This window comes from Desmodus rotundus, chromosome 9, assembly GCF_022682495.2.
Source record: "Desmodus rotundus isolate HL8 chromosome 9, HLdesRot8A.1, whole genome shotgun sequence".
Lineage (NCBI taxonomy): Eukaryota > Metazoa > Chordata > Mammalia > Chiroptera > Phyllostomidae > Desmodus > Desmodus rotundus.
The window spans coordinates 4,660,583-4,674,699 of NC_071395.1; the positions used below are offsets into that span (position 1 = coordinate 4,660,583).

The following is a 14,117-nucleotide window of genomic DNA, read 5'->3' on the forward strand; positions in this document are numbered from 1 at the left end:
AGGAGACAGCACTGATGATGGAAATGATTCAATGCGTCACGTGCTGGAAGAGAAGTCAGCAAAGGACAGTAAAATGCTCAGTCAACTAGGATGAATATTTGAGAACTCAGGTGTGTGAAATTTAAAATTTAAGTAGAGAATCTGCAAAAATATGGGATTTTTGTACTATTCTACTCATTTAGACTCAGTGAAACTATTTTTCTTCCTTAAAAATTCTTATTTTTGGTGTAACAAATGCTCTAAGTCCTGAATATAAGTAGAAAAAGCCAACCTCCTATTTAACTTCAATAGTAATTTTAATGAACAACATTCTTTAAAATACCACATTGTATCTTAATTCAGTCCCCCTCACCGGAAACATGTTTTGGAAGTAATGATTCATATTCTCAGAGCCTCAGGCTTGCTTAGGAAGGGACTAGGCGAGAGCGAGCGGGCTCTGTTCTGAATGAGAAGTGGGGAACCAGCAGGAATGCTCTTCTGTGCTGACCGAGCTGCCTTTGTAGTGGCCCAAGCGTTGGCTTTCTCTAGATGGGCCTTCCTTCAGTCTGCAGAGCTCATCTTATTGGTCAAGACTTACTGACTTACTTTTCTCTAGAATTCGTGTCAGCTCGATCACCTTCCCTCCGCCCATGCTTAGCACATACTTCAGAAGACCCACACAAGACTGTACCAAAAAAACAAAAGTGATTTTTAAAAGCATTTTAATTAAGTTATAGCTCTGCGGGGGACCAAAGTGGTGCCACCCTGAAACTGCCTTTTGGGATATTGATTTTAAGCTAGTCATTAAGACACAAAAGACTCAGGAATGGCATTTGAACCTCCCCCTTTCTTTCCCAAGAGCCTGAGGTGAAAAGCCTGCTGCGGGAAGGAAATCTGAGCGTGCTCACCTTGGCCCCGTCTGAGTTAGGTGTGGCAGGTAGGAAGGCTCCAAGCTGGGGGCCTGTTAGCTGGCTTGGACCCTGCGCCCCACTGTTTCTTGGTTGCCTGGCCAGAATTTGCCCGTCCGGTGTTCAGCCTTCCCTCAGCGACCTGCAAATTGCCTGTTTCCTTTGAAATCTTAGACCCTTGCCCCCTTTTCCTTTGTCCATAGTGACACATAAACCTTGACTTTACTTTGTAACAGTTGCTCTAAATAAAACCCACTCACATTCACCTACCTACCCCGGCCCTGTGCCCATGTAACAAAATAAGCACCTGAACTCCAACTAAGTAAAAATTCTGGAAAGACGCTTAAGGTTTCAGCTTGACATGGGTAGACATTACAAATTTTAAATTAGCTCACGATTATTTTAATCATGAATTTAGATGGTAAAATGTGGACGGAACATAGGTGGTTTTGATGGTTAATGGTATGTGTCCACCTGACTGGGCCGCAAGGGGGCCCAGGCGTTTGGTCGGGCATTCCGGGAATGTCTGTGACTGCGCTCGTGCATGAGGTTAACATTGGAGTCAGTCCGTTGGGTAAAGCAGACTGCCCTCCCTGGCACAGGTGGGCCTCGCCCAATCAGTCGAAGGCCTGAACAGCAAGGAAAGGCTGACCCTCCAGGAAGAGACAACTCCTTCTGCCTGACAGCTTGATCTGGGACCTGGGTCTTTTTTGCCTTTTGAGAGAACCAAAGTTTTGTCTCCTTTTGGGATATTGATTTTACGCTGTTTATTAAGAAATAAGACTCAGAAGGAACCTTTTCTCCTCTCCTCTTTGCTGCTCAAGAGATTCGACAGAGAAACCTGCTTTGGGAAGGGGGCCTTGGCCTAACGCCTGTGAGAATGTTCAGTCCAGCATCACTTAGGGAGACTCCAAGCCTGGGAGCAGGACAGGCCTGTGTCCCCTGGTGTCTGAGTCACCCGGCAAGAATTTCCTGCCATGTGTGTTCTGCTCTTCTGCAACTACCTGCTAATTGCCCATTCTCACTTCTGAAAGCCCCCTCCTCCTTTGTCACAGAGGGTCTTCTCTGCTGATAGCCTGTCTTTGACATTCTTATGCTTATGTGAGTTCCCCGGCACAAGTGTTAAAACTTTGATTTTTTCCTCTTAATCCATCTCTGTTGATTTGATGCTCAGCCCAGCCAGAAGAATTTGGAAGGCGGGAGGAAAAGTATTAATATTTTTTAGCTCCCACACTGTGAGTGCCCTGGATGACGCTTCCCCAGTGTGGTGGGCCTCATCCAACCCGGGTGTGGGGGCTGCAGATTTACTCGGCCCACTGCTGCAAATATCCTCTCTTCAGGAAACCCCTCATAGACCCACCCAGAAACCATGTGTAACTAAATTCCCCAGCACTCTGTGACCCAGGCAGGTTGACATATAAAGTTAACTGTCAGGTACCGGTATTTCAAAAAATCAAACTTCAGAGTTTTGAAATACAAAGTACTTCCTGCATATTAAAAATCTGTGTGGTATTTGTGGCACTTTTATTATTTTAAATAATGATTTTTGAATTGGAAATTCCTGTTCAGTGATGCACTTTCTGTCTCATTCACAATTTCTTGAAATTTTGGCAGCCACTAAAACATACTGAGAACATTTTGATACCTCAATTTAATCGCAGCTCATGACGGAATGTTATTAGTCAATTTCCTAATATGTTGCAATACTTCGAAGCTTGTTATGGGTATAAAGTGATGTTGGAAAGAAGTTATAACAAATGCCAAATATTTATTTCACAAATTAATGAAGAAAGCAGAGGAAGACAAACCTAGTTCAAAAGAGAATACAAGAGACTAAACCATGTAGCTAGTAAAAGGGGGGAAAAGCTGAAATAAGTCATGTAATTTCAAAACTGGTTAATTTTAAAATTGGTTACAGGGCAAGCAAACCATAATCTTTTGTTTTGTTTTTTTTTAGTTGTTTTTTCTACTGGATAGAAAGCACATGCATTTCTATTTGTCGGCCTTTATATGCAGCTGATCAATCTTCTAGGAGTTAAAATTTAACTTCACGAAATCTGGGCTCTAAGAATAGTAAACAATGAGTCAAAGTTACATTTTCTTAGAGCATCTGATGACGCGTAGGTGGGGTTGTTAGGAGAGTGCTCTTGTGAGATGATGAACACCACACAGAACCTTTGCGCCTCATCTCCAAGTTCGGGGCAGTCTCCACCGCCTTGGAATTGGTGGATGAATGCAGTGTGAGAAGTGGGCCCTTTCTCTTCTTTGACATAAGGGGCATTTAATATTTTATTCAAACTTTTAAAGGTAAGAAACAAATGCACCTGGTTTAAAAAAGTATTCAGATTCTTTATAAAATATCTATTTATTTAATCTAATATGTCTTTTTAAAGGGTTTATTAGGACATTGAATGAATGAAATATTTATGTGATTGAATATTTACTAGTTGGAATTTAATTTTTGATTAAGAAATGTTTCATATACATTAATTTCTATTATATTACATGATATAATAGAAAAATAACAATAACAAAAGTACACTACTAACGTAATATAATAGAAAAATAACCCACATATATAATACAGTCTAATTTAAGGAAAAGAATTACAGTATCATTAAAGTTCCAACCACAACCAATTCTCATCTTCAGTAACTACTAATTTGAATTTTGTTTTTATAATTCCTTGCTTTTAAAATAGTTTTTAATAAAGTGTTAGAATCATGTATATTTAATATAGCATATTTTGAATATAGTATAAATGAAATCATACTGTGTGTATTATTTTGACTTGCTTCTTTTCATTAGTATAATCTTTTTAAGATCATCCATGTTGAGGTGTTTAGCTATTGTTCATTCTTTTTCATTTGAGTTCTTGCTAGTTTTTAACTGTAACAAACTTTGAAACCATTAAGTCTTGTTCCCGTCTTTTCGTACATGTCCTCAGTGACATCTACATTCCTGTAGATGTACAGGGTGAAAGTGTTTGTGTATCTTTAATGTTATTACACAATTTCCAGTTCTTTCTAAGCAGTAAAACTGGTTTGTACCTTCACCAGCAATGTCGGAGGTTTCCTGGTGCTCTGCAGTCCCGGCGAACTAGGTATTGTCAGAGATTTTGTCCTTGCCAATTCGGTGGGTAGAAAATCATAATTGTGTTTTAAATGTTTGTTTATCCTATCATGAGGTACATATACTTGGTTTGCTTTCATTCTTGTTTCACCTTTAGCTGAATTTTTTTCTTGTCTTTGCCCCATTTTTTAATTTTTTAAAAATTATATTTCATTGATTATGCTATTATAGTTGTCTTGAGTTTTCCCCCTCTGCCCCCCTCCACCCAGTGTCCCCTACTCCCTCAGGCAATCCCCCCACCATTGTTCATGTCCATGGCTCATGCGTGTAAGGTCTTTCCTATACTGTACTGTCCATCCCCACAGCTATTCCGTAACTAACTATTTGTACTTTTTCATCCCCTCACCTTTTCACCCATCCTCCCCCACCCACCTCTGACAACCTCCCAGTATCTTACTTCTTTTCTCTTCCTTTTCAGAGTCTTTTTTATCTTTAATCTTTGGCCCTTTATTAATGATGCATCTTGGAGTGGGCCTGTTTGCATCCATCATATTTGGGACTCTCTGCTTCCTGGACTTGCAGTCTGTTTCCTTCACCAAATTAGGGAACTTTTCTTTCACTATTTCTTCAGATAGCTTTCCAATTTCTTGCTCTTTCTGTTCTGCTTCTGGCACCACTGTGAGGTGAATGTTGGACCTCTTGAATTTGTCCCAGAGGCTGTTTATACTATCCTCATTTTTTTGGATTCTTTTTTCTTCTTGTTCTGCGTGGTTGCTTTTGCCTCCTTAGGTTCCAAATCATTGACTTGATTCTCGGTGTCATCCATTCTACCGTTGTTTCCCTGTGAATTGTTCTTTATTTCAGGTAGTGTATCCTTCATTTCCGACTGGGTCTTTTTTATGCTGCTGAGGTCCTCACTAAGTTCCCTGAGCATCCTTATAACCAGTGTTTTGAATTCTGCATCTGATAAATTGCTTATCGCCATTTTGTTCAGTTCTTTTTCTGGAGTTTTGATGTGTTCTGTCATTTGGGCCATGTTTCTTTGTCTTCTCGTTTTGGCAGCCTCCCTGTGTTTGTTTCTGTGTACTATGTAGAGCTACTTTGATTCCGTGTCTTGGCCGTGTGGCCTAATGTAGTAGGTGTCCTGTAGGGTCCAGTGGCACAGCCTCCCCTATCACCCAAGCTGGGTACTCAAGATGTGCTCTTTGTGTGGGCTGAGTACCCCCTCCTCTTGTAGTTGAACCTTGGTTGCTGTTGGCAGATCAATGGGAGGGATTTACACCAGGCCAGTCAGCTGCAAGGACTGGCTGTGACCACTGGACCAACCTCAGCTGTCCACAGAGGATCAGCTGTGCAGGGGCAGGGTGGCGGTGCTGTGACGTGGTCTGTAGCTGTCCACTGGGTGTGTTGGCCCTGGGGTTTCCAGGGTGGTGCAGGCCAAGGCCAGCCCCACCTGTGTTTTGCCCGGGGCACCCTGCCTGAGCTGTAAAGCAATGTGAGATGGCTGCTGTTTGTGCTGGGCTTGGAGATTCCCAGGTGAAGCCAAGCTGTGGGTTTAATCTGGCTGCTGCTAGGGCTCACTGAAGCCAGCTGTTGCCTGTTTGATAGGATTTAGGAGCCAAGATCAGCCATTTTTATGGAAAAGCAGCTTGGATGGGCCTGTAATTTGGGTGGGGTAGGGTCTTGGGTATCTCTAAGTTGGGTCACACAGTTTTAGCCAGGTTGATGGAGTCTCGGATATGGCACCAGCTTGCTGGCTCTGTGGGAAGAGGGCTCAGCAAAGGGACAATGACCTCTGTTCACCCCAATGCCAGACACTTCAGTTCCTCCCTGTGTACCACTGGTGTCATTCAAGCTGCTACCCCAGTGCTGGATCTCAAAGGGAGCGAGTCTGAGTAGGTGAGTCTGTGTGTGTGTGGGGGGGGGTTCCCCAAAAGGAATTGCTTAGGGCTCCAGAAGCCTCCTCCACTGACTCAATCCCTATTGGTTTTTGTAGCCAGAAGTTGTGGGGACTTATCTTCCTGGCACTGGAATCCTGGGCTGGGGCTGCTGGTATGTGGCTGGGACTCCTTACTCCCGAGACACCCCTCTTGAATATTTATTTATCCATGTGGGTGTGGGGCCAGCCCATTCTGCATCTGCACCCCTCCTACCAGTCTGGAGGGATGTGGTTTCTTTAATTCTGTAGTTGTCAGACTTCCATTCAGCTCAATGTCTGACGTTCCTGAGTCAAGGTCATTCTCTTTTTAGTTGTAATTTTGATGTGGTTGTGTGAAGAGGCGAGTCATGCCTGCCTACATCGTCATCTTTCCAATATTTTAATTTTGTAAACTTTTAAATTATTGAGTGCTAGGAGTTCTTGGTGTGTGTGCTGCTATCTCTTTTTTGTAGTTGTATGTGGCTGCCTCGTCGCTGTTCCCTTCATAGCATCATTCAGTGATCAGAAAGCTTTTATTGTGAAATAATTTCAAATTTACAGAGAATTTACAAGGAGACCATGGTGAATCCCCCTACCTTTAGGTGTCGTTTTCTTTAGCGCTTTACACCTGAATGCGCATGTTATAATTAGTATCGTTATTGCTGAAACGTTTGCTGTTGCAAAGCTTGTGCGGCACGTAATTCTAGGAATCACCATTCCCATAGATCACGGCGAAAGGACTCTCTTCTCCAGACGCGAACCCCGGGGCTGCCGGCCAAGCTACGTCTCCTCCCCGAGTGGACTTCTGTCTAGATTAGTGCAGCGGGACCACGGGTGGTCTCCTGTAGTGCTGGCCCACCCCCTCACGTGCCAGCTGCGTCCTTCCCGAAACGACCCTGGCTAAAGCGTGCAGCGTGGGTGTCCCACAGCTAGCACACTTGCTCCCAAAAGTTGGAAGTCAAACATTCCCACGGCTTTTCGCCTGCAGGAATTACGTCAGGGCTCTACCCCAGGAGGACTGTAGGAATGTGTCCTTTAGAACTCCTGCCTCTCTCCTCTCCTGGCTGCTTTCCACGTAAGTGAGTCTGCGACAGCCTCGCCCAGTGACTAGGAGACCCCTGGCGGGCGGCACACACGGCTCTTTGGGGAACCTGGCTATTGTTCTGTTCCTAAAGCTCAACCCTTCAATGCTTTGCGGTGTAACTGACTAAAGTCTTTTATGACCTTATAAAGATCTGTTGTTAAAGGCTTTCTTATAGTTTGTATTTGTTTTCCCCCCTCCTATTTGCAACAAAAGAATTATTTCATTTTTCCTGATACCAGATCATTACGTATGCATGTGAATTAGAGTAGAAAGAACAGCTAGAGAACACCAGCTTCTATTTTGTTAGTTCCTATGGGCCGCTGTGCCTCTGAGCACTAGCTCAGAAAGGCCATTCCAGGTCTCTCTTGGGTTCTAGTGGAGAATTCAAATCTAAATATTTAGTTACTGATTAAAAAATAACTGGCAAAGGTATCAAAACCATTAAAGTAATATCAGAAAGAACGGGACGTGTCAAAATTACTGCTTCTTTACGTAGCAGGTAAACTGCAGTCAGAGCTATGTTTGGTGATGACCGTCCATGGGAATACACCCTATTAGAGGAAACCAGAACTCATGATGGGGCGGGGGTGGGGTGGGGTGCAGACTGGCCAGAAAGAGAATTTCTGTCTGTGGACCAGGCCCTTCTGGTTCCTTTTCAAGAAAGTGCTTCTGGCCTGGGAGCATGATAGAAAGTCTCCTTAAAGCAGGCCGAAGTGAGGGATCAGATCGTGAAAGCTGTATGGTGGATTTGTACTTAAATCCTCTTATTAGTACAGGACCTAAATTTTAGTGAAACTTGCCCCTCTTGTCAGATGTCTGCAAGGAATTAACCCTTATCCCCACTGAGGAGCACAGTGGTGGCAGGAAAACCTTAGCAGCAGATTAATAAGGAGGAAGTGATACTGTCCTTCAGGAGTCTTGGACTTAGAGCTGAGAGGTTCCTGAGTCAGAAAGCTCCTCCTCTCCTCAGGGTTGGGAGGTCTGTGTTGATCTTCTCAGGGAAAGCACCGATTTCCTTATACTTCTCCAATAAAGATCCTTCCTGTTGTTGCCTTTTGAAAGGTCATCAGGGCTATTAATTCTTCATCGTGTTAAAAAGAGAACAATCAATTGCAGTGAAAAGGGCTGGAAGTCCTTCTATGCTTTCAGTACCTCGCTGCAGGGGAAGGAAGCCCTGCCCTTTGCTATCCGAGCAGAGAGGCGTCCTCTTACAGCTACTTCCCCGTCAGGAAAGGGTTAAAACAGAGGCTGCCACACTCTGCAGGGGGGGTCAGAGGGTGTAGCCTCCACCAGGCACCAGGCGCCTCCTTTGTCCCACGTTTTGTTCCTGTGTTTCATTACATTTAGAAAAAGCTGCATATGATCGAAAGCTTTGCTCCTTCTTTAGTAGTTAATAAAGATTTCAATTGTAGTAGGATTTGCCTTTGAAAGAGCCTGAATTATTTTAGTTTTATAGCTCATTCTTAACATCACACATCTCCTACAGACAACTAAACCACCCCCCGCAATTGCCCTATTTAAAGCCAATAAATTGTAGCTGAAAATATTTTTATTGTTTAATTAATGAGATTCAAAAATATTTGTATCGGTTGATTTCATGTTATTGATAGATTTATTATTCTTAGGAATTTAATTGTTACAATTTGCATATGTTTTGTGATCTAATGAAGAATATGTAAATCAAACATAATGAAAGAATAGGGTTGTAGAAATAAAAAATTAATTATGTCATGGTTTAAATGCTTTTGAATATGTATCATATAGCTGCTTAGGCCAGTGCTTTAGCACAGACAGGGGGTCATCCTCCTGAATTAATTTATGTTGCCCACTGGCGGAATATGTAAATCCTTGAATTGTAAAATTTATTTCCTGAATTACATCGAGTTGGGAATAGTTGAGTTTACAAAGCGCTGGTACAAGAGGGCTGGTTACTAATTGAATATAGTTTTGATTTAAAAATATTTTATTTATTTATTTTTAGAGAGAGGGGAAGGGAAGGAGAAAGGGAGAGAAACATCAATGTGTGGTTGCGTCTTGCATGTCCCCCACTGGGGACCTGGCCTACAGGCCAGGCATGTGCCCTGACTGGGAATCAAGGCAGTGACTCTTTGGTTCACAGGCCGACACTCAGTCCACTGAGCCACCCCAGCCGGGGCAAATATGGTTTTGACTTTGGAATTACTGCAAGGTGTCTGCAGCAAGGTAGGAGGACACACTCCTTTGTTTCACAGGTTTCTTTCTTTCCTTGAATACCCAACACTCAAAGGTATGTTTTCAGAACATTGTTAAACTGTTCTCTTTGGGGACAGAATGTTTCTCCCTCTCTCCAGTCTCTATTTTGTTTTCTCCATCCTTCTCCTTACCTTTCAATATGTCCAGCCTTTAAAGCACATCAGTTGAAATTGGGATACTGTGTTACACCAGGCGGGACAATACCAAGAGGAAGAGGCGGCCCGGGTTATGGTGCCCTCGTAGCTCCTGGACGGCCCTGGAGAAAGAACCCCGTACACACTGCACACCCGACACAGACTGATGCCCACATTTCCAACTGCTGCGAATGTAGAAAACCTAACATTTCAGTGGGGAGTCCTCAAAGGAGAATCATAATGTGCAGGCAAGTGTTACATTTTCTGCAAGGAACTAGTGTTTTTATGTCTCAGTGGACGTGTCGGTCAGGCCGGCCAATAACCCCGCCTCTTGTGGCCGCTCTGCAAGCGTGGCAGCCTGTCTACCTTGCCCGGTTAGCTGCAAGTGTGTGTGTGTAGACAGATTCTGTACATAACGTGCAATGCCAAACTCTTCGGGCCTGGGGAACTTCCTAAGCTCAGTTGTGAGCTGCAATTGAATTTTGAACGTTACTTTTCCCCGTTTTTGTGCAAGGCTTTTGAAAAATGAAAATCAGTTTCTACAGTATTCTGTATTTCGAAAATAACTTTACAACCAGAAATCATTCTCTGCTAAAGAAGGCTAAAAGTTTCAGTGGGAATATTAGGAGCTGAACGGCAAATCTTTGGGATTCATACTGGCTGGGTGAGCATTCAAGATAAATGGTTTGTTTCATTTTAGTACTTTATCCCTCAGTGTCTCAGAAGTGCTATTTTTTATTTTTCTGAAAAGAGAATCTTCCAACTCTCTTAACCCTTCCAAATATATGTATATATATTTGGCAGCAGAAATATCACCTAGAAAATAGAGTACTGTGCTTGTAGGCCATATGCTGTTATCTCTGAAGATGGGGATCTTTCTTTCAGCAGAGAAATATTTTGCCAAGTTTAGCTTATGTTAAAAATTATGGTACTGCATGCTAGTCAGGATTCTCCAGAGAGGGAGGGCCAAGAGGAGATATATATATATATATATTTATATGTAATAAATATTTATATATACATATAAATATTGTATATAAACATTTACATATAAATATGCATATATAAATATTTATTATAAGCAGTGGCTGGATTCACATGAGTGCAGAGGCTGACAGGCTCTGTGACTGGCTACCTGCTGGCCGCAGAGCCAAGAAGGCCAGAGGTGTGGATCCGGTCCGAGTTGGAAGGCCCGAGAGCCTGAGAGCTGAGGGTGTAAGTCTGTTCCAGAGCAGGACTAGGGCTTGGCAGTCTGGTGGGGTGGGGGGAGAGAGAGAGGGAGAGAGAGAGAACAAGAACGAGAGAGAGAATTCTTCTTCCGCGACCACTGTGTTCTGCTGAGGCCCCCAGGGGACTGGCAGGCGCCCACCCACACTGGCGAGGGCGTCGCTTGCTCAGCCACCGGCTCTGATGCTCCTGCCTCCCTCAGACACCCTGGGAACGATGTGTGACTGAATGAATTCCTGGTGCTCTGGGACCCAGGCAAGTCGACAAATAAAGTTAACTGTCAGATACTGGTATTTCAAAAAGGTCAGGCTCCAGAGTTTTCAAATACAAAGGATTTCCTATATTTAAAAAAACTATGAAATTTACGACATGTCATTATTTCAAATATTTGGATCACGCCCAACTCAGTTTATGCTTTTATAGCAGTGGGTATTTAATGAGTCTCTTTCGTGTGCACACTGGTATTGTCTACTTTATTTACTTTGGTATTTCCCGGGCAGTGGAAGGGGATTTCAGTTTGGGAAACGCAGGCCTGCAGAACGGGAGCAGGAGGCAGTGTCCCGGAGGGGTGAACAGCGCAGCTCCTGAGACTAAGCGCGTCTGAAGGTGAATCTCAGGCCCGGCACTTCCCAGCTGTGCGCGTGGTAAAGCCCGCGTGCCCTGGGCTGGTCCTCATCGTCAGGTCCGTGCAGAGAGTACAGGGCTGCCTACTCCATAAGGTGGTTGAGAGCAACACAGAAAACCATCCCCGCAGGCCCGTCTCGCCTGCACCGCCGAGCCGTCCTGTGGCTCTGTGAGGCCCTCCCCTGCAGTGGGTCTCCTTGGAGAGTGTTCACTGGAATCCCCTGGAGACCTTTCCCCTCCCAGACACGTAGGCCTTAATGACTGAGAGTCTCTGCAGGATGAGGCACAGGCGTTCATGCTTTGAAGAAGTTACTCACGTTATTCTTACAGGCACAGCTCTGGATCCAAGCTAGAGGGGAGAGAGCTCGAAATGGGTGATGTGTTTTACTGTAATTCTATACACCTGACTATCATGCTGTGCTATTCTTTATTCTCTAAAAAGGAGTCTTTCCATTTTCCTAACTACCCCTGAAGACAATTTTGGGGGGGGCAGGGGTAGATAATGCCTAGAAAACTGAACCCTTGCAGGCCACTTAAAGTTATATTCATTTACAGTTAATTTACAACTGAAACTTTTAAAAGGGTTTTCATCATTTCCAAGTTGATTGTATAATTACCTACTTCTGACTTACTTAGATATGATAATATGTAACATTTAAAAAGTTGTAGTTAAACAGGCAATAGTCAATAGCTCCCTATTTCTAATAAAAGTGGGTTTTAATGAACATCCATTTCTTTCAGATCCCGGTTTCACTTTGGGGAAAAATTCCCCCAGGACCAGTCAGTGAGGGGCAGGGGAAGGAAGAGGGAGGGAGGGACTGCAGGGGCAGTGAAGCAGGGAATGGTTTATTTTATTTTTATCATTTTCCAATGAATGAGTTTTGAAGTGTGTACATCTGAAGTCAAGGATATTTTCTAGTTAATATTTTTGCCTCTAAATAACTAAATACTTTAAAGTACATTTTCCTTACTCAGTGCATCCCTTGAGGCAGTTTTACTTCTCCCTGGGATCTAACTTTACTCTGAGGCTTAGCTTGGACTCGAATGCAATTTCAATTTTAAATTTCAGAAACCCCTTGCAGATATAGAACGGACACAAAGGCCAGCAAATCCATTATCAGTAACGAGTAAAGTGAAGTTGTATACCTTTTCATTTCGAAGGTATGTGCCTTTCCACTTTTAAATTCTTTCGAAGTATTTCAGTCATTCAGGAAGACACAGAGAAAATGGCTTACAGGGTAGCAATTCAGCATCTGGGGAGACCGGGCCTCCAACTTCCCTAGGCCTGGCTGGAAGGTGTGACAGGGGTAGCCTGGGCACCCCTGTGCTGCCCAAGGAGGGGAGACCCAGCTGTGTGACTGGGCGCCCTGGTCTCTTCCGGAGAGTGCAAGGATTCCATTTTCTGTCTACATCTCTGTTTCACTTCATGAGCCCGTTTGGATTTCATGTCGTGTAGACAGTTCACAAGTGAAAGTTCGGGAGCCCCAGCCAAAGGAAGGCACAAGGAGGCAGGAGGCAGGCGGCAGGCCCCAGCGGTGTAGCCCTCCGGCATGGGGTAGGAGAGAATGGTTCCCAGGCCCAGTCTGGGTTGGGCGGGAGGCGCCTGACACCACGCCAGCGTGGCGGTGGGTTTGAGGTAGAACAGAATGCTTGCTGCTGAGTCAGCTTTGCAAATTAAGGGATTGAGAATGGAACAGGCTGTTTCTCAGCCCACGAGGTGGCTGGATGGAAAGGAGTTCATGACGTGTCTTCTATTGCACTTAAGGGTTCAGTCAACACACCTGTGCGTAACATCAATGCAGACTTTTTCTGATCGTGAACTTCCTGAAACAAGGCGCTTATCATCTGCTTTGCTTTGCTTCGAAAGTTAACAAGGGGTCGAAACAAAATCATTGAGATAGCGTCAGAAAATACCACAAAAAAACCTGGATACTGTCTTGCAATAGTAATGCATTTTTGGTCACCTACTTCTCACGACATTTGAACGCTGTAACGATAGACTCTAAGCCAGGAGGGTCTGAAGGTAACAAAGGAAAAGGAGAAAATTATCCGCAAATCAGGGTTGTTCTGGTGCTCAGAAACACTTCATTGATAGAATGATCTGGAACTCCAAATCATGAACATTTAAAGAATAAACATAATTTATAATGTTTACTTTTCAAGTGCAGCATTGAATCTGACTCCAGGGACCAACTCTGACCGCCCTACATAATCGGTTAGGTGCGTTAACTTCTTGATCACCTTAATCCACCGGCTTGGACTCAGATTATTACCGTATTTTTCAGACTATAAGATGCACCAGACCATAAGCCGTACCTAGGTTTTAGAGGAGGAAAATAGGGAAAGAAAAACCCCACTCCACTGCTGGCCCCTCTCCCCCAGCAAGCCAGGTAAGCTACATTTGGACTATAAGACACACTCCCATTTTCCTCCCAAATTTGGGGGGGAAAGTGCATCTTATAGTCCAAAAAATAAGGTGACTGCCTGGTGCTTTTCTTCTTTAAACATAATGTGTTATGACACAGAATTAATTTGAAAAGTACTTTCTGAATCTTACCGATATTTAGTCACACAGAAACACTGAAGAAGAATGAATCATTATTAAAAAGCTATTTTAAACTAAAGGGGTAGTAGGTTGGGTACTATATGAACACATATTATACATAACACGTCAATTTGCAAAGCTACATTTAAAAATCCAAGGCCTGGCAGTTGCTTTCTTTGAATTTTCAATTCTGCTTAATTTCACTAGGATTTCTCCCAAACTTATAAAAAATGCTGCCTTAATACCTAAGGATCACCTTTTATCGCTTTGAACATATCACACGTTAGCGACACTGCTGTGTCGTTTGGCCTGATTTAGGCGGAGGAACTTGAAGTGTTGTGCGCTTTCCGTCCCCTGTGAAGCTAACCATCGTGTTTAAAGGGGCCCCGGTGGG

General features: G+C 43.6%; 1 long non-coding RNA gene across 1 annotated transcript in view; it reads left to right on the top strand.

Annotated features, from left to right (window-relative positions):
• Nucleotides 1-3,025: 3,025 nt before the first annotated feature.
• The window catches only part of LOC112312446 (uncharacterized), a 63,236-nt gene continuing 52,144 nt past the window's right edge, over nucleotides 3,026-14,117 (top strand). The window contains exons 1-2 of the long non-coding RNA XR_002975588.3: nucleotides 3,026-3,194; nucleotides 3,947-3,990. This is a non-coding gene — a long non-coding RNA (uncharacterized lncRNA). The remainder of the gene's footprint in view (nucleotides 3,195-3,946; nucleotides 3,991-14,117) is intronic.